Source organism: Aulonocara stuartgranti (assembly GCF_965226115.1).
Source record: "Aulonocara stuartgranti genome assembly, chromosome: 10".
NCBI lineage: Eukaryota > Metazoa > Chordata > Actinopteri > Cichliformes > Cichlidae > Aulonocara > Aulonocara stuartgranti.
In genome coordinates, this window is record NC_138946.1 from 35,020,341 (window position 1) to 35,041,912 (window position 21,572).

The 21,572-nt window shown below is 46.5% G+C and overlaps 2 protein-coding genes across 2 annotated transcripts in view; one reads left to right on the forward strand and one right to left on the reverse strand.

Annotated features, from left to right (window-relative positions):
* The window catches only part of LOC309715589 (uncharacterized protein), a 29,699-nt gene extending 11,946 nt beyond the window's left edge, over nucleotides 1-17,753 (reverse strand). Inside the window, exon 1 of the mRNA XM_082548843.1 lies at nucleotides 17,750-17,753. The gene's annotated coding sequence lies outside the window, so the exon portion shown is untranslated. The remainder of the gene's footprint in view (nucleotides 1-17,749) is intronic.
* Nucleotides 1-21,572, forward strand: part of LOC309715586 (CXADR-like membrane protein) — a 118,764-nt gene that overhangs the window by 28,914 nt on the left and 68,278 nt on the right.

Here is a 21,572-nt window from a genome sequence, read left to right on the forward strand (position 1 = left end):
GTTTTTATTTCTTCTTTCTCTCACCCTCTCTCTCACACTTTTTTCCGCTTCACTCCGCACGTGAGCCTTGTGCTTACGCTGAGCAGAGAGGGGAGGGGTGGTAGTTACACTCGCACTAGCACAGGAACAGAGTGGGAGGGAAAGAGACAGAAAGAGAGCCAGGGACAACAACGTCACATTAGAAAGGTATAGTAATCATCCACAACTATTTTCAGTTGCGGATGATTAAGGATTCAGTTTACGTTTATTCATGCAGGCCTATATGACAGAGAATGTGTATCTTCTTTTTGTTTTGCATATTTTAATTTATATTTTATTGTGTTGTGGTTTGCAGTGTTTTGTGTAGTTTCACTTTAAATTTGTTTCAAAGGAAAAAGCTGAAAATGTAAATAGTTAAAAGTTGAAATGTAAATAGTTGGGTTTTGTATTTTATAATTTGTTTATTACATTTTATGTGGAGTGAATAAATAAAAGTATATTTACGGTGGCCACTGGAGACAAAGCGTGTACAAACTCCAAAACACGTACAAACTCTGAAGCACATACAAATTCCAAAGCACGTGAAACCTCCAAAACATGTACAAACTTCAAAACACAACAGAAGTGCTCCAGGATGCTAGGGGCAGTGTTGAGCTTTTGTTACCTAGTGGCTACACAAGCGAGGAAGTACAAACGACCGAATTTGGTAAATTAAAATTTTTTTTTTATTATTTCAGTATAAATGAGTGTTTGTGTATAAATACACAAACAATACACATGCTTTCAATTGTGTAATTTCAGTGATCTATGTAGCTCTGTTCTGGAGTTTGTACGTGCTTCGGAGTTTGTACGTTTTTTGTAGTTTGTACGTGCTTTGTTTCTAGGGGTCACCATTTATATTTATATCCAAACATATATAAATAAAACCATGTTTTTTTACATTAGTAATTTCTTTTGTGCATAATTTTATATTGTTGTTAATAATAAATTAATTAAAGCAACAAAACAACCTGTAGAGCCGGTTGGGAGCCGAAAGAGCCGGCTCTTTTTAGTGAGCCGAGCCGAAAGAGCTGGTTCTTTAAAAAGAGCCGGAATTCCCATCACTACAGCACAGCATGTTCTAGGCTGCTTTAACATTGTTATTTATTTTTCCTTTTTCGCCCAGTCACAGCAACACTGCTCGTGCCTATCGTCAAAAGGCAAAAATGCCATACACAGACATGTATGGAAAGCTGCCATACTTCTGCTATCAAGCAAGGGGGCGGGGCCACATGCTAACCACGAAGTGCTAACAGGTAGCCGGCACTAGCCGCAACCTGAATTCCCCTTTCACTGTTTACTAGCTCCTGTGTCACAGTGCTGACAGTTAAAAGCATATGTTTGGAACTCTGACACATTTCCCCAATGTAGCCGAGCTACGAGCGGAGCCCTGCTGGCCGCGTTAACCCGCGAGCTGCGGGCAACACGCCAGACAGGCTAACTGGCTGGAATGCTACTCGCAGGCCGGCTAACGATTAGCCGCCACGAACCGTAGCCTAATTCCCCACTGTTTATTTCCCAGTGTTAAGCAGGCCAACAGCGAACACTTGGAATGCTGAAGCCGTATCCCCTCTGTGTTTACATACTTCACAGCCAAGCTGCACAGTGCCCAGGCGACAGCGTATGCTTAAACGCTGAAGCCATGTCCCTGCTGTGTTTCCTCACTGTAGCTGAGCTACTTGCTAGCCGGCAGCCGCACAGTGTGGTCCGACCAGCGCATAAGCCTATTTTTCGAGGCCATAAGCCGGAGAAGGGTGTCAGGGCTCTGTGTGCGGGCAGGCGGAGAGGAGGATCCAAGCGCAGGACTCGAACACAGAATTGTAAATCAAAACCTCAGCTTTATTGCTGGCATGAAAACAAAACATAAACAGAGCAAAGGTATCAGAATCAGAATCAGAATCAGAATACTTTATTGATCCCTGGGGGAAATTATTTTTTGTTACAGTGCTCCACTTTAAACCAACATTAAGACAAGACAGACAATACACTAACTAAGAATAGTACAATATATACATATATATACATACATACATACATAAGTCACTTATAAATAAATATTTGGAAAAGAAACATGTGTAGCTGTAGCAGCAAACAGTGTGTTAAGTGGATGCGTTGTACAGGGAGATGGCCACAGGCAGGAATGATTTCCTGTGTCGTTCAGTGGTGCTTTTCGGTAATCTCAGTCTCTCACTGAACGAGCTCCTGTGACTGACCAACATGTCATGGAGTGGGTGGGAGGTGTTATCCAACATTGTCTTTATCTTGGACAGCATCCGCCTCTCCGACACCACCTTGAGGGAGTCCAGCTCCATCCCCACAACATTGCTGGCCTTACGGATCAGTTTATTAAGTCTGTTGGCATCTGCGACCCTCAGCCTGCTCCCCCAGCATGCAACAGCATAGAGGATCGCACTGGCCACCACAGACTCATAGAAAATCCTCAGCATTTTCTGGCAGATGTTGAAGGACCTCAGTCGCCTCAAAAAATAGAGACGACTCTGGCCCTTCCTGTAAAGTGCTGTGGTGTTTTTAGCCCAGTCCAGTTTATTGTCAATGTGTACTCCAAGGTATTTATAGTCCTCCACAATGTCAACACTGACCCCCTGGATTGAAACAGGGGTCAAGTGTTTCCTGGTCTTCCTGAAGTCCACGATCAGTTCCTTGGTCTTTGCCACGTTGAGCTGCAGATGATTCTGCTCACACCACGTGACAAAGGAGTCGACCACAGCCCGGTACTCTGTCTCATCATCCCTGCTGATGCATCCAACCACCGCAGAGTCATCAGAAAACTTCTGAAGATGGCAGGTCTCTGTGCAGTGGCTGAAGTCTGTGGTGTAGAGGGTGAAGAGGAAGGGGGAGAGGACAGTCCCCTGTGGTGCCCCTGTGTTGCTAATCACCTTGTCAGACACACACTGTGGGAGACGTACATATTGTGGTCTTCCTGTCAGGTAATCAACAATCCAGGACACCAGAGAAGCATCCACCTGCATCGCTGCTAACTTATCACCCAGGAGGGTCGGCCTGATGGTGTTGAAAGCACTGGAAAAGTCAAAAAACATGACCCTCACAGTGCTCGCCGGCTGGTCCAGATGGGTGTAGACACGATTGAGCAGGTAGATGATGGCGTCCTCTGTTCCGAGACGAGGCTGATAAGCGAACTGAAGGGGATCCAGATGTGGTCTTACTATGGGTCGCAGCTGGTCCAGGATGAGCCTTTCCAGGGTCTTCATGATGTGGGAGGTCAGTGCCACGGGCCTGTAATCCTGGGGGCCACTGGGACGGGGCGTCTTTGGTACAGGGACGAGGCATGATGTCTTCCACATCACCAGGACCCTCTGCAGACTCAGACTCAGCATAAACAGTTTATGAAAGACTCCACACAGCTGGGGGGCACAGGCCTTGAGGACGAGGGGACTCACTCCGTCTGGTCCAGCAGACTTGCCTGAGTGAAGTCTCCTCATTTGCATCTCAACCTGGTATTGAGTGAAGGTGATGGGTGGGGGAGGGGTGTCAGGAATCTCACAGGAGGCAACATGTGAAGAGAGAGGCTGGCACAGTGGTGTGGCTCTGGATTCCAGGCTGACTGCAGGTGAGGTTGTGGGGGTGGGAGCAGACACTGTGGTGTCGAATCTATTGAAAAACAGATTCAACTCGTCGGCTCTATTCTCACCTCCCTCAGCTCCCCTGCTGTTGGTTGGCCTGAATCCAGTGATGGTCTTCATGCCCCTCCACACCTCTCTCATGCTGTTCTGCTGGAGTTTCCACTCCAGCTTCCTCCTGTAATTGTCCTTAGCCTCTCTGATCTTGTCCTTTAGTAACACCTGGGCCTTCCTCACCTCCTCTTTGTTGCCCCCTCTGAAAGCCCTCTTCTTGTTGTTGAGGAGGGCTTTGATGTCCTTAGTCACCCACGGCTTGTTATTTGGGTAACAATGAACAGTCTGAGCTGGAACAATGGAGTCGGTGCAGAAAGTTATGTAGTCTGTGATACACTCAGTAAGCCCATTGATGTCCTCGGCGTGAGGCTCACAGAGTGTTTCCCAGTCGGTCACCTCGAAACAGCCCTGTAGTTCCGCTATTGCCTCCTCTGACCACCTCCTAACAGTCCTGGTGGTCACAGGTTCCCTCCTCACAATTGGCACATAGCGGGGGGTGAGGTGAATCAGGTTATGATCTGACCTACCAAGTGGGGGGAGGGAGGAGGAGCTGTATGCATCCTTGACGTTAGCATACAGTAAGTCTAAAGTTTTCTCTCCCCTGGTGGGACAGTCCACATATTGTTTGAATGTTGGTAGTGTATTGTCCAGTGATACATGGTTGAAGTCACCCGAGATCACAATAAAGGCACTCGGGTGCTGAGTCTGTAGCCGAGCTATGGCAGAGTGGATAGTGTCACATGCAGCTGTGGGGTTAGCAGAGGGGGGAACATAAACAGCCACCAAGATGACGGACGCACATACATACAGCACTCTCAAGGCACTCTCAAGGCACTCACACACACACACAACACAAGTGGAGATCAAATGATCACCGGTGTCACGTCTGCACAGCTGTTTTATACGTGAGCTGTGGGGCGTAGCCGGGCGTGCCAGAGTGTCTTAAAGAAATATCCACACACCATGACCAAGGGGGTTGTACCCCGTACATATGAAATATGTAACGGTGTGGACATATAGTCTCAATATGCTAGAGAACTACTGTGATAAAGTCTACTCTCCAAGGTTCAAGGTTCAAGGTTCTTTATTTGTCACATGCATAGTTATACAAGTATAACACACAGTGAAATGTAGCCTGACACGCTCCTCGACATGTGCAAAAAAATTGGGGGGGGGGGGTGTAGAGGAAGAACATTATATATATATAGTATATACATTGGGTGAATGTGCAGTAGTAGCAGCAAGCAGGTGAATTCTGTACATTAATATGAATAGACATCTGACTATTTTACAGGATAGACAGTATAAACATATTTAAAATTAAAGGAATTGAAATGTACATTGTGCCTTGGTTTAGTGTCTGGAAGAGTCCTGTCTCAGTCAATTATAGATGATGTGAGAGGGCGGGTGTGTGTGTTTAGGGTACGGATGGCTTGGGGATAGAAGCTCCTCTTGAGTCTCTCTGTCCTTGCCCGGAAGATGCGGAACCTTCTACCAGATTGCAGAAGTTGGAACAGTTTGTTTCCAGGATGGGACGGGTCCTTCAGTATCTGCACTGCTCTAGTCCGGCATCTCCTGGTGTAGGTGTCCTGAAGCGGGGGGAGAGCAATCCTGCAGCAGCGTTCTGCTGTACGGATCACTCTCTGGAGAGCTTTTTGGTCCTTCACACAGCTGTTCCCAAACCACGATGTCATGTTCTGTGTGAGGATGCTCTCCACAGCGCCTGTATAGAAAATCCTGAGGATCTTTGGAGAGACCCTGAACTTCCTCAGTTGTCGTAGGTGATACAGGCGCTGCCTAGCCTTTTTGGTCTGGACCTGAATGTGGGCAGCCCATGTCAAGTCTGAGGAGATGTGGACACCAAGCTACTTGAAGGACTGCACCCTCTCCACTGGAGCTCCATTGATGATAATGGGCTTGTAGTCTCTGTGCTGACCCCTTCTGAACTTCTGAAGTCCACCACCAGCTCCTTGGTCTTGCTGACGTTCAGCTGGAGGTGGTTGTCCTGGCACCACGATGCCAGATTCTTCACTTCATCCATGTAGGCCGTCTCATTGTTGTTGGAGATGGCACCCAACACCACTGTGTCGTCAGCAAACTTCACAATGGTGTTGGAGCCATGGGTGGCCACACAGTCTGAAGTGTAGAGGGAGTAGAGCAGTGGCGAGAGGACACATCCCTGAGGTGCTCCTGTGTTGATGGTGATGCTGTTGGAGAAGCACCTGCCCACCCTCACCACCTGAGTTCTGCCAGTGAGGAAGTCCAACACCCATGCACACAGACGGCTGTTAAGTCCCAGATCCCTCAGCTTTGTGAACAGTCTGCAGGGCACTATTGTGTTAAACGCTGAACTGTAATCAACAAACAGCATTCGCACATAGTTACCCTGTTTCTTGTCCACATGGCTGAGAGTGGTGTGTAGGACGTGGGCGATGGCATCCTCTGTGGATCTGTTGGATCTGTAGGCGAACTGCAGCGGATCTGTGGTGTCTGGGATGGAGGAGGAGATGATGTTCTTCAGCAGCCTCTCAAACACCTTCATTACTACCGAGGTCAGTGCAACTGGCCGGTAATCGTTCAGGGATGAAGGTTTGCTGTTCTTGGGCACAGGGATGATGGTGGATCTTTTGAAGCATGTGGGGACCACAGACTTCGCCAGGGACTCGTTGAAGATGTAAGTGAACACACCTGCTAGCTGGTCAGCACAGCAGCGCAGCAGACGGCCGGTGATGCCGTCTGGCCCCGCCGCTTTCCTTGTGTTCACTCTCCTCAGTGCCGCTCGGACGTCATGCTCCGCGATGCTGGTCACCGGTCTTTCGCTGATGACGTCACTGTCCTCGGTAGTCAGGCGGTAGATAGCATTAGCCGCCTGGCTAACCTCGAAACGGGCGTAGAACTGATTCAGCTCGTTGGTGAATGCAGAGTCAGCGTTGATCAGCGCAGTGTCCCTGGCTTTGTAGTCCGTAATGGTGTGTAGTCCATGCCACATACTCCGTGTGTCGCCCTAGTGGAAGTGGGACTCCACACGTTCCCGGTACCGGTGTTTGGCATCTCTCACCGCGCGCCGCACGCCGTATGAGGCCGCTTTGTAGGCGCTCATATCGCCAGTGGCGAGACCCGCGTTGTAGGAGGCGGTCCTGGCGTTTACTGCAGTGCGGATCGATCTGTCCATCCACGGTTTCTGGTTTGGGAATGTGGTGACTCTCGCAGTGGGGATAATCTCCTCCGCTAGCATATTGACGAAGCATACTGCTACTTCCGTAAACTCGTTGATGTCGACTGCGCATGCTCTGAACATGTCCCAGTCGACGTCGTTGAGTGCGTCCTGTAGCGTAGCTTCTGATTGGGCAGTCCACCGTTTTACCTCCCTCGTGGTTACTTCTTCCCTCCGTATGCTTTGTTTATACTGGGGAATGAGGAAGATGGCGTTGTGGTCAGACTTCCCAAAAGCTGCTGTGTAATCGATTATTGTAAATGTAAATGTTATCAGGAAATGATCAGACAGGAGAGGGTTTTCAGGAAACACTGTTAAATGTTCAATTTCTATGCCATATGTTAACACAAGATCTAGAGTGTGATTAAAGTGGTGGGTGGGTTCTTTTACATTTTGAGAGAAGCCAACGGAGTCTAATAACAGATTAAATGCCATGTTGAGGCTGTCACTTTTTGCATCTACATGGATGTTAAAATCACCCACAATAATTATTTTATCTGAGCTGAGAACTAAATCAGATAAAAAGTCTGAGAAATCAGAGAGAAACTCTGTGTAAGGCCCAGGTGGACGATAGATGATAACAAGTAAGACGGGTTTCTGAGTTTCACAGGTGGGGTGGACGAGGCTAAGCATCCGACTTTCAAATGAATTAAAAGTCTGTCTGGGTCTTTGGTTGATTAATAGGCTGGTGTGAAAAATTGCTGCCACACCTCCCCCTCGGCCTGTGCTTTGAGATTTCTGGTAGTTAGAATGACTCGGGGGTGTTGATTCATTTAAACTAACATAATCATCCTGCTGCAACCAGGTTTCTGTAAGGCAGAGTAAATCGATTTGTTGATCGATTATTAAGTCATGTACTAACAGAGACTTGGAGGAGAGAGACCTGATATTTAATAATCCACATTTCACTGTTTTACTCTTTGGTTCAGATGTGGATACTGTATTGTTCTTTCTTTGTGATTGTTTATGTTTAAGTTGTTTGTTGCTGGTTTTTAGTTTGTTTTTTGTCTGTTTGGGAGCTGACACAGTCTCTATGGAGATGGGTTTTTGGGGGGTAGCAGGAGGAGAGAAGCTGCAGAGAGGCGTGTAAGACTGCAACTCTGCTTCCTGGTCCCAACTCTGGATAGTCATATTTTGGGGGGTTTAATAAATTTGTCCCTATTTCTAGAAATGAGAGCTGCTCCATCCAAAGTGGGATGGATGCCGTCTCTCCTAACAAGACCAGGTTTCCTCCAGAAGGTTTGCCAATTATCTACGAAGCCCACATCGTTTCTGGGACACCACTCAGACAGCCAGCAATTTAAGGAGAACATGCGGCTAAACATGTCACTCCTGGTCTGATTGGGGAGGGGACCAGAGAAAACTACAGAGTCCGACATTGTTTTGGCAAAGTTACACACTGATTCAATATTGATTATAATGACCTCCGATTGGTGTAACCGGGTGTCATTACTGCCGACGTGAATTATTATTTTACTGAATTTACGTTTACCCTTAGCCAGAAGTTTTACATTTCCTTCAGTGTCGCCTGCTCTGGCCCCTGGAAGACAATTGACTATGGTTGCCAGTGTCTCTAGCTTCACATGTCTGAACAGAACAGAATCACCAATTACCAGAGTTTGACCCCCGGCGGGTGTGTCGCAGAGTGGGTAAAAATGGTTAGACACATGAACAGATTGGGGGTGTACCTGGGGCTTCCGTTTAAGACTATGCTTCCTCCTCACCGTCACCCAGCCACCCTCTTTCCCCAGCTGCTTGGGGTCTGCTGGGGAATGCTGTCTCGTCTTTGACCTCCACTCCTACCTTTGTTTGATGTTAGTCTTGATAGTGCATTTCCTGCCTTACTTTGAACCGTGTTTTTTACATGCTGTGCTCTAGTTTTACTACATGCTTTGTGATTGCCCTGATTGTTTTCATATGTGGGTAATAACTTTCCCATTGGTCAGTCCACCGTGTACAAATAAACCTGCAGTCTTGTGCAATTACAGATGTAACTGAGTCGCTAATATGCAACATTAGTCCTGTGACAGACTGGTGACCTGTCCAGGGAGTAGTGCAGCTTGGACCCTCTAGCCTTCCTGTCACGTGCAGGGCAAATTTGCCAACTTAAAAAACTCATAAATATTGTGTTTTACATCCGATTGCCTCGAGGCCTTATGACATCCGCCACACTATGCACTTGAACATATAAAAGTGATGAGCACCTCTTTTCATTGAACTTTGAGTGTTTTAATCAACCTTGTTACATCTGGGATATTCCCGGTCGAAAGTGACTGCCATAGGAAATGAATGGGAATCCCCCCCCCCCTTTGGCCTCTGACTCCTGAATGGCCCACTGAATGACCCATTGAACCACCCACTGAACCGAATTTGTTGGTGAAAAATGTTTGTCATGCTAATTTCAGAGCTGTTAAAACAGACTGGTCAATTTTGACAGAGAGCACTAAAGTTGGGGGGGGGGGGGGGGGGGGAGCACAACTTTAGGTCTAGGAGTCTGAACCCCCCAGCCCGGAATTGGATATGTGAAATAATATTGATAGTAGGACTACACAGATCAAATTTATCAAAAGAAGATATATTTGCCAGCTGAAAAATTGTCTATCTCAGTCACTTTATTATGATAACTATTAACACTTCAGCTGCACTCTTGCCTCCTTAATAGTGATTGCATTATTAGTTAGTGTTATAGTTCACTTGGTGTTTATTGAATTTCTTCGAGAAATAGCAGATTGGACGGTCCACTCCGTGTTGATCTGCCTGCAGCAGAACCGCACCCGCTGCAATTGCGGTGGCGTCCACCTCCAACTTAAAAGGGGATTCAAAGTTAGGTGCTGCTAAAACTGGGGCACTGCACAGTAGAGTTTTCACTGACTCAAAAGCAGTTTGGCACGCCAGAGTCCATATCAAGAGTTTGGTCAGGCTGACCAGGTCAGTTAGGGGAGCGACTACGGAGGCAAAGTTTTTACAGAAACTTCGGTAATAGCCACACATTCCGAGGAAGCGGCGTAACCCCCTCCTTATTTGTGGAATCGGAAACTCAATAACAGCCTCTACCTTCGCGGTCACGGGGCACACTCGCCCATGACCCACCTGCTTTCCAAGGTAGGTGATGGTTGCTTTCCCGAACTCACATTTGGTCAGATTTACAGTGAGCGATACTTCCTCAAAACGCTTAAAAATAGTTAAGAGGGTTTGGAGATGATCGCTCCAGGAAGCAGAATAAATGACCACATCATCTAAGTAGGCATCACAGTTAGGGACCCCGGCCAAAACCTTAGCCATCAGGTGCTGAAATGTGGCTGGTGCATTACGCAAGCCAAAGGGCATCACACTGAAGGAAGTGATTGGGGGTAACGAATGCAGAGATCTCAGATGCTTTAGCAGTTAAAGAAACCTGCCAATATTCCTTTAATAAATCCAGTTTGGTCACATAAGTAGCGGATCCCACCCACCATCAACACAGTCATCCATCCTAGGTAATGGGAAAGAGTCTGCTTTAGTGGCCGCATTTACCTTTCGGTAATCCGTACAGAATCGAGGAGTATTGTCAGACTTGGGCACTAACACACATGGAGAGCTCCATGCGCTAGCACTTGGAATGGCTAAGCCATGCTCTAGGAGATAATTGACTTCTCTCTGCATTATTTCCCTTTTCAATGGATTCACCTGGTACGCATGTTGTTTAATTGGCTTATGCCCCTCTACATCAATGTCATGACATAAGACAGTGGTTTGGCATGGGTGATCAGTGAAAAGTTATTTTTTTATCAGAGTAATGATGTCAGTTCGAGCAGTTTCAGGTAAGTAGGCAACAAATGATTCAAGATCATTTAAAATGAAAGAGTTTTTCAGATGCCCACTACCTAATGCATCATCCCTCCCAGATAATCCGTCATCCGACAGTTTGTAAGTGGGGAGGATGGCAACAGCGCACACCGGGGGCGCTGTTGTATTTTGTGCACGTGGATGGAATAGTTTCAACGTATTCACATGACAAACCCTGGTTTTTCGCCGCCGATCTGGAGTGCGAATCACATAGTGGTTATTGTCGAGTTTACATTCAACACTGTAAGGACCAGCAAACTGCGTTAGTAAACTGGACCCCACCACGGGCAATAACATCAACACTTCCTCCCCTGGTTGGAAACTTCTAACCACAGACTTTTTGTCAAATCGAGCTTTCATTTTAGTTTGCACTTGCTTTAGGTTTTCCCCGGCTATTTTCCACACTAGGCGAAGCCTGTCTCGAAGCCGACTCACGTCCGGGGTCTCCGACAGCCATTTTTCCCTCAAAAGTTGGAGAGGGCCTCGGATCACATGTCCGAAAACCAACTCAGCGGGGCTAAATCCCAGGGACTCCTGTTTAGCCTCTCTAACAGCAAACAACAATAGGGGCAACCCCTCATCCCACCCCCTACCAGACTCCAAACAGAACTTACGTAACATAACTTTAAGAGTTTGGTGGAACCTTTCCAAAGCACCTTGACTTTCGGGGTGATATGGACTAGATGTAACATGCTTGGCATGTAGTTCTTTAACAATCTGTAAAGTGTAAAGTGTGTGTAAGTCCCCATAGGGAAATAGTTCCTTTGCATTTAACCCATTCACCCAGTGAAGCAGTGGGCAGCCACCAATGCAGCGCCCGGGGAGCAGTGTGTAGGGACAGTACCTTGCTCAGGGGTACCTCAGGGTAGCCGTTCAGTGGAGTCGAACCCCCGACCTTCCGATCATGGGGCTACCACTCTACCTACTGAGCTATCCCTGCCCAATCTGTGCAAAGACTCTGGACATGAAGTTGGTGCCTTGGTCTGTTTGAATGATTTTCGGCAACCCAAACACAGAAAAGAATTTGATCAAAGCTTTAATTACTGCTTTCTCGTTGCTGAGCACATTACCGTAAGAATATACCGACGGCCGGCTTTTGTTCTCGGCAACGGTCCTACACAGTCTAGTATTACTTTTTCAAAAGGTTCACTCATTACAGGGATAGGAGATAACGGCGCAGGTGGAATGGGTTTATTGAGTTTGCCCACCAACTGGCAGGTAGCACAAGATCAACAGTAAGAAGCTACATGTTTTTTTAAGCCAGGCCAAAAGAAATTACGCAACACTTGGTAATAAGTTTTAGTTATTCCGAGGTGCCCAGCCATGCCAGCATCATGTGCTAAGCTTAGCACCTGATCACGATGCTGAGATGATACCACCACCTGTGTAACATTTGATGTTCCACTCTGATCTGAGGACCTCCGCCTCATTAACACGCCATCCTGCAGGAAAAAACGGGGAAGGGGGCTTTCCCCGGCCGTAACAACGGCTGCAAAACAGGAACTTAAAGACTTGTCATTTTCTCGAGTGCTTATCAAAGCTTCTTTATTCACATCTCCACCCAATTCCGGCATTAAATGTAGCACACTGCATTTTTTTTCACACCGTCTTTCCCCACTACAGAAAGCTTTTGCTCCATAGCCACAAACGTATCTGCAAAACTAACGACATCAGCAAATTTGTGCGCTTGCGCCCGCGTAACAGCACAAACGGGAAATACTGTCACTTTTAGATCAGTACCATCTGAGGCGGTAGCAACAGGGGTATCCACCACTTCAGGCGGTGGGAACACTTTTCCCCCGGACAAATCACTGCCCAAAATAAATGACGCACCTTTAAACGGCAACTGTCGCCGTACAGCGACTTTCACAGGGCCGGTTGTAATTGGTGAGTGTAAATATATGCTGTGGAGTGGCGCATGCAGAACACTCATTTCAATTCCCCACAGCAACACATCCGTGTGGCAGGCGGTTTTATCCGACAGTGGCAACACATCATCTAACATAAAAGATTGATGTGCTCCAGTGTCTCGGAGAATAGTGATAGGGATCCTGTCCTTCTCTTCTCCTGTTACCGAAACGAAGCCTTGGGAAAGGAATGGTTTCAAACGTGACTCTCCCTCCATTTCTGGGTCACACCCCTGTATCCGATCAGGACATATAGGTGGGGAAACTACTTTAATGAGCCCCACGGGTCCGTTAGACCATCTGCGCTGCTCCTTCTTCCGCAGTGCAGGACAACAGGCAATCAGGTGACCAGACTCACGGCAATAAAAACATTCCCGCCTTTCAGTTTCCTCCTGTCTCGCCCTTCGGGTCTGTTTAGGAGATTTTTGTCTCTTTTCCTGCCCTCCCCTCACTTCTCGTGCTGCCTCATGTGAGAAAATGTTTTTATGTGTGAGGGTAAATTCGTCCGCTAAAACTGCTACTTTTTTCCAGGGACATCACTTTCTGCTTGTTTAAATAAACTACTAACTGATCCGGGAGACACTTCTTAAATTCTTCTAAAAGTACCAATTCCTTCAATCCCTCAATATCCTTCACTTTGCTGGCTTGCATCCAGCGTTCAAACAAGCGATGTTTCTCACGGGCAAATTCCACAAAAGTTTGATCAGCGGTCTTTTCACTTTTACGAAATTTCTGACGGTAAGCCTCAGGAACTAATTCATACGCGCGCAGAATGGATTTTTTCACAATATCATATTGGAGGCTGTCATTAACGGAAAGGCTAGTACATACTTCTTGAGCCTTGCCGATTAACTTACACTGGAGTAGCAGTGCCCAAAACTCGTTAGGCCAATTCAATGTAGCTGCTATACGCTCAAAAGCACTGAAATAGGAATCAACCTCAGCCTCCCGAAACGGAGGTACTAGTGTAACATGTTTGGTGATGTCAAAACTTGTTGAAGTAACTGTGGATGTGTCAGGGCGACCCGAGACAGGTGTGGAGGCAGCGGAAACAGGTGTTGAGGCAGCGGCGGGCTTGCGCTCTAACTCCAAAGCTCTAACACGGAGGTGCATAGCTTGCACTTCAAGCTCCTTAGCGCGAACCTCCACCTCCCTAATACGGAGGGTCAAACAGAGGTCCTCCGTAGACCCTACTGCCTGAGGCTCCTCAGCCACCCTGACTCCACCTCAGCCGCACCAGGCTCCACCTCAGCTGGGAGCACATTAGCAGGCCCTTTGGCATCCGGCTCCGGCTCAGTCTCCGGAGCCACCTCCACGCCGCCCCTGCCAGGCTGCTTTAGAGCTGCCTTCAGGGAAGGGAGAATGCCCTGCTGCACCAAACCTGCACACAAAGCAACGTTCACCTCCGCTTTACGGGCATTGTAGGACACTTTAATACCAAAAAAACTTGCTATAATAAGCAAATCTGCCTTTCTACACAACTCTATCTTATCCCAGGAAGGCGAGGTAACAAAGTCATCTAAAGAAAACTCCATCCTCCCACACACACACACCTCACGTCCCCCCCCCCACACACACACACACACAAAAGAAAAGCTGACTGAACAAACTACAGACCACAAAACCAGCCAGAAACAAAACAGACAAACCGGACGAGCCCCCAAATCATGTTACGACCTGGCTCAGAATGACCGTGACAGGAGCGGGGTGTCCCGCGACTTCCCATGCCCAAACAGACACAGCCACAGCATCGGACTTTTAAGAATAATTTATTCACAGCAATGGCGCTCAATACAACGGTAGTGCGAGTGTATGATTAGCTCAGGGTGAGCTTAGGCCAACACAACAAACAAAAATCAACCTAGGCTTCTGTAACAGGTATTACAATTAAATAATATGAGATACACATTAAATTATTGTCTCGACAACTTTGGACTAGTATCAGAAAGTTCTAGGTAAGACTATGGAGCCTTGAAAGGATCAGCAGAGAAGGAACCACACAATGATAGATAAGATGTGATTTGAATAGAAACTGTATTGAAAGTTGTAAAGTTTACAAACCCTGCCTGTCTAAAGCTGGCTTCCTACAGTGCACAAACGCACATTAAAATCAAAACCAAACATCCTCTTTAAGGAAATTCTCCAAAGAGTTTCAATTAAAGAGCTTCCGCTCCTGTTGCTCAGTCCACTTCTCTTTGGGAAGAGAAATTAGAGTTCCTTGTGTGTGTGTGCGTGTGTGTGTTTCTGTCCACTGGTTCTAACACTACCCGGGTAGATTTTTAATGTGTTAGTCTTATCTGTGTCAAGGAATGTAGTTATAGTCCTGAGGTTTGCTGAAGATGGATCCCACGGCTGGCCACACCGTACTCTGGTCCGTCTACAGTCACTCTCTTGGGATTGGCTAGCCACTGAACCCAAAGGGTTCAGATCTCGAATGATCCAGTCCTGGTCAAAAACCAATCTATGCACACAGTTCAGAGTGCATACATTACTATTTTATCTATACTTCTTCCATCACTCATCTTTCAGTCAAGTATTGCTCAAGTATAACAAATTATTTTAGTTATACAATGTCTCAACCATCATGAAATAACTTGAGTTACATCACACAAGGTTTTACCCTTTTTAAAATAAATAAACTTGTAAGATTCACTCTTCCATATTTATCCTTTTAACAGCTCGCTTTTAACTGTTCTTCTTTTTAAGATATTTCAACTTGAATTATTTCTCAGAAAAATATATCAACTTCTTAAAACATTAATACTTCAACAGAGTGATGAGATCCCTCACATTTTATAATCACATTTTATGAACTTTTTGCATCTTTATTAAATGAATTAACTTCTAAGTCAACAAAACTGAAAGGGTGCATTTAAGCACTACACGACAATATTACTGCTTCTCCAACGTTTTGGAAAGCTAACAAACTCTGATGAATCACAGTAATGTTAGAATACACAGAAATACACAGAAATCGCTAAGCAGTAGCTTAATACTAGCGGTTAGCTGGGCACATTTTAATATATTCTTTAGCACTTAAAATTAAACATCTGCACATCAGTGATGCTACAGTGCTTTAAACATAAATATCACAACTCCGACTGGTTTTGTTTTTTAAAGCAGAAAATATATTAACAGCAGTCAACTACATGTCTTTATGGTGCTAACATTCATGTAGCATCCCTTACCGGAGCTCGTGGTGAGATAGCTCGCCCGCCCCTACTAGTATGTGAAGATAAATTGTGAATTTAACTTTTATTTTAGCTTTTCTTACCGGATCTTTCAGCTAATTTGGTGGTTGCCTCATGAGTAATGGCTTTCAAAACAGGAAATGTTGACTGACAGAAAGTCATCACAAGGCATACTCGCCTCCTAGTGGCGGGGAGGGAAAATTACACCTCCAGCCTTATTCAGCAGCACAACCCACAAATCTGATGTGGGTTACACTTCGGTTCCCCTTTTACCTCTTCCAGAAAATAAACAAAGAAATGACACAGTCTGACCTCCCTGGTCTAACAACACAGGAGAAAACGAGGCTTCCCAAAATAATCGGCAGCTCACCCTTACTTGCTCCGCACTTCACACACACGGCCAAATTTAACTAGGTAGCTATAACTGTGGCCGCTCCATCTGGACCGGCGGCAAGTGCATGGGAAGTTTTCACACACACACCCCTTTCGCAACTCTTCAATCGTCCTTTATGGATTACGTCCAGAGCCGGAGCCAGTTACATCAGGCCGTGCCTTCCGTCCACCAATCACAGCCGAGCCCCTGCACAGGTGAATTAGCATACACACATTAAGAAACAAACAAACCAACAACACACGCACGTAACACATCTTCTTTGCTGAAGCCTTCGCAAGTTACTCCAAACATGACAAGCTTCTCATCCACGTGATCTTCCAAACTCACGCTCAGGAATCCAGGGGGGAGACAAGGACAGGTCCAGAAAGATCTATGTACAAGGAAACAGGTGGTTAGAAACAATATGACGAGATCACAAAGAACACGAGAGCAGAATAGAGCTGGGGCTACACAAACACAGGTTGCACAACGATCCAGCAACGAGAGACACTGAGCAGCCGCCTTAAGTAGTGGCTAGAAGAGTCAGGTTAACAGGCTGCAGGTGAGTGATCAATTACCAGTGTGTGGGCCAAAAGAGGGAACCCATAATGAGTTCATCAGAATGACATCAAGCTGTATGCCAAGAGTGAACGAGACACACCACCAGGATACACAGCAATGACATTGGAATGTCATTCAGATTGGAGAGGTGTAGTCAGATGATAACAAAGAGAGGGAAGGTAGTCAGAACTGAGGGGATCAAACTACCAGAAGGCAACATTGCAGACATAGAGGACAGTTACAAGTACCTGGGGATCCCGCAGGCAAATGGAAACCATGAATAGGCCACTAGGAAAGCTGCAATCACCAAGTACCTGCAGAGGGTCAGGCAAGTCCTGAGGAGTCAGCTGAACGGTAAGAACAAGATAATAATAATAATAATAATAATGGATTGCATTTATATAGCGCTTTTCTAGGCACCCAAAACGCTTTACAATTCCACTACTCATTCACTCTCACATTCTCACACTGGTGGAGGCAGCTACAGTTGTAGCCACAGCTGCCCTGGGGCAGACTGACAGAAGCAAGGCTGCCATATCGCGCCATCGGCTCCTCTGGCCAACACCAGAAGATGTGATCTATCAACACGTACGCCCTGCCTGTGATCAGGTACCCTGCTGGGATAATAAGCTGGGCAAAGGAGTAGATAGAAGCCACTGACATCAAAACCAGGAAGCTCCTGACCATGCATGGAGGGTTTCACCCCAAGTCCAGCACCCTGAGGCTGTACGCTAAGTGGAAGGAAGGAGGCCGGAGACTGGTGAGTGTCAGTACCACAGTCCAGGATGAGACAACAAACATCCACAAATACATCAGGAAGATCGCTCCAACCGACCGCGTGCACGGTGAATACCTCAGGCAGCAGAAACCCAAGAAAGAGGAGGAACCATCATGGAAGGACAGGCCCCTGCACGGTATGTACCACCGGCAGATAGAGGAGGTGGCTGATATCCAGAAATCCTACCAGTGGCTGGACAAAGCTGGACTGAAAGACAGCACAGAGGCACTAATCATGGCAGCACAGGAACAAGCTCTGAGTACAAGATCCATAGAGGCTGGGGTCTATCACACCAGGCAAGACCCCAGGTGCAGGCTGTGTAAAGATGCCCCAGAGACAATCCAGCACATAACAGCAGGGAGCAAGATGCTAGCAGGCAAGGCATACATGGAACGCCATAACCAAGTGGGCGGCATAGTGTACAGGAACATCTGTGCCAAATGTGGCCTGGAAGTCCCGAGGTCAAAATGGGAGACGCCTCCAAGGGTGGTGGAGAATGACCGAGCTAAGATCCTGTGGGACTTCCAGATACAGACGGACAAAATGGTGGTGGCTAACCAACCGGACATAGTGGTGGTAGACAAACAGAAGAAGACGGCCGTAGTGATACTGAATGACAGCAACATCAGGACATCTGAGTTCCGAGCTATCTGGAACGCTGCATATGTTTAGTTTGACAGTCTACACACACAAATGTGTAATTAATTGCATATGTGCACATCCACATCCCATCTGTTGTAAATGTCAGCATTTACAACAGATGGGACAGTTTGAATTTATAAAACACCTCATTAGTTTGGCCTGAATTATTTGGATATGTCTCATCTCCCCCAAAGGTGGGGCTCATCTCAGGGGGAGATGAGACGGCGTACAGAGCTGAAGTTTAGAGGCTGTCAGATTGGTGTGTAGATAGCAATCTGGACCTCAGTACCACCAAGACAAGAGAACTGGTAGTGACTTCAGAAGAAGGAAGTCTGAGCTGCAGCCTGTCAGCATCAACGGGGAGCGGGTAGAAAGGGTGTCCAGTTTCATGTTCCTGGGTGTGCACATAGACACAGACCTCCAATGGAGCTCAAACACCTCTGTGGTTTGAAAGAAGGCCCAACAGCGTCTCCACTTTCTGAGAATCCTCAGAAAAATGGACCTGAAGGAGCTGCTGACCGTCTTCTACCGCTGCTCCATTGAAAGTGTGCTGACATATTGCATCTGTGTGTGGTTCTCCAGCTGCACCACAGCACACAGAAAGGCACTCCAGACGGTCATCAATATGGCCCAAAAAATCGTTGGACATCCTCTTCCCTCCCTGAAGGACCTGTACAGCACTCGCTGTCTCAAGAGGGCACGCAGCATCCTACGGGACTGCACACACCCAGGACACCGGGTGTTTAAGCTGCTGCCGTCTGGCAGGAGGTTCAGGCTGCTGAGGTCCCGAACAAATAGACTCAAGGACAGCTTTTACAACAGGGCAACAGCCCTGATCAATGCTAACAGCTGACCTGACTGGATACCTCCCTGGACTTTTTTGGGGGGGAGGTAACAACGGTAAAAACAGTAACAATAATAATATTTATATTTATAACAAGGTGCAATAACAATTAATGTGTAATAATAACAGTGTGCAATTCAAATACACGTATTCTTCTTTTTTATTACTAAGTTAATATACTGTGCTGTGTTGTTTGTGTTGCATTGTGATGTGTCGTATTGTGTCGTGTTATATGTGGTGCCGACGTAGGACAGTTTTCCAATTTCATTGTACTATTGTACTATGTATGACTGTGCAATGACAATAAAGAGTTATCTTATCTTATATCTTGCTATTATATGTATATTTCCTTTTGTTTTTGAGTATTTGCATCGAGATCTAATCAACTGATACATAAGCTGAAGGGGCACTGGACTAATAGGACAAGATCATATATGAAACTAAATACATTTTTTGCAGTTATATTTATGTTGATTACACCAAGTAAATTTTAACTCATGCAACTGTAAAAACACACTGTGTCTTGCAGGAAAAGGAATACCAAATGAACCGTCCTGTGGGGTGTGTCCTGCAAAGGTTCCCGAGCACGTTCCACCTACTGGTGCTGCTGCGACTGACCTTTATCAGCAGAAGCTGGGATCAACCTTAAAAAGTTGATCCCAGCTTCTTCAGTTTATCCCCTCTTAAGAAGCCAAACAGTTGACTAAAACTGAGTCTGTTTCTCATTCTCACCTGTTGTCACTGTACCAAAATGTGGTTCACAATAAGTATGAATGTTTTAAAAATGCAGACAGGTTTGTTTGTGTTCAACAAAAGTTGTGTGTGACCTGTTATGGTGGTGTTCATTGAAGAAATGAGTATACTTCTGCAAAAAGAAAAATTATTACCGTATTTTCACGACCATAAGACGCACTGTACTAAAAGGCGCAGTCTCAGTTATGTGTGCCATTACTGTATTTAACACACACATAAGGCGCACTGGATCATAGGGCGCATACAAGTACCGTATGCGTATTTAAAAATAAAGCGGGAGCAAACCTGAGTTCGGTACCTTACTCACATTTTTATTACCAGTAATCGTCATCATCAACAACACACAAGCATACAAGTGTGCGTATTTAAAAATAAAGCAGGAGCAAAACGAAGTTTGGTACTCACATTTTTATCATCAATCAAACCCATCGAAGTCCTCATCCTCTGTGTCTGAATTGAACAGCTGCGCTAAATCTCCATCAAACATGCCAGGTTCACTTTCTTCACTGTCAGAGTCACTTTCCGTGCCGTGCGGCTCCTCGGAAATGATGCCGGCCTTTGCGAAAGCTCGAACAACAGTGCCAGCAGACATGTTAGCCCAAGCATCTACAATCCATTGGCAAATTGTGGCGTAACTCGCCCGGCGCTGCCTTCCACTCTTAGTGAAACTGTGGTCTCCACCGGTCATCCATTGCTCCCAGGCCGCTCGCAGCCTTACTTTGAACGGGCGGTTCACACCGATGCCCAGCGGTTGGAGTTCCTTTGTCAGGCCTCCCGGAATGACAGCAAGCTCACAGTTCATTTGTTTCACTAGTTTTTTTCACATCGGCTGTGAGATGGGCACGCATAGAGTCACAGATCAACAGCGATGGTGATGCGTGGAAAAAACCACCTGGTCTCCTTACATACACCTCCCTCAGCCACTCTTTCATCATTTCCTCATCCATCCAGCCCTTTTCATTTGCCTTAATGATGATTCCTGCTGGAAACTTCTCTTTAGGCAAAGTCTTTCGCTTAAAAATCACCATAGGCGGCAGTTTCTGTCCATTAGCATGGCAGCCAAGCACAACAGTAAAAGAAGACTTTTCGTGCCCCGTTGTGCGTATCGCTACCGTGCTGGTCCCCTTCTTCTCCAAAGTGTGACTCACCGGGATGTCAAAAGTGAGTGGGACCTCGTCCATGTTTGTGATGTGGCTGGGCTGGATGTGTTTGTCGCCGATGTGTTTGCTGCAGTAGGAGCGGAAGATGGCCAGCTTTTCCTTATAATCCGCTGGAAGTTGCTGCGCTACCGTAGTCCTGGTCCGGATGGAAAAATGGCACAGTTTCACAAAAAGTGAAAGTGAAACTGCTTTTAGCCGAATGGTGACCGTCGAAACGCTTCTCCCGCTTGTTCTTTGCTCAATGATCCACCGCTCGAGTCTTTCCTCCAACTCGGGCCACCTCGCCTTATGTCCGCGGAAACTCAGCTGCGTTTTCTTGACCTGCCGGAGCTTGTTTTCTAGCTTCCTCCATTTGCGAACCATCGATTCGTTAATCTTAAATTCTCTCGCCGCTGCTCGATTTCCATGTTCCTCCGCGTAGCTGATGGCCTTCAGTTTAAACTGTGCTTCATAAGCGTGTCTCTTTGCCATTTTCAGGGTTGCGCCCACACTTCACCGTTTAGCGTTCTCATGGTGTTCTCTACTACGTCCTCCTTACAACACACAGGGCGCACTGCGCTATAGGGCGCGCCGTACTTTTTGAAGAAAATCTAAGACTTTTAAGTGCGCCTTATGGTCGTGAAAATACGGTACAGAGAAAATGTTAAAGCTGT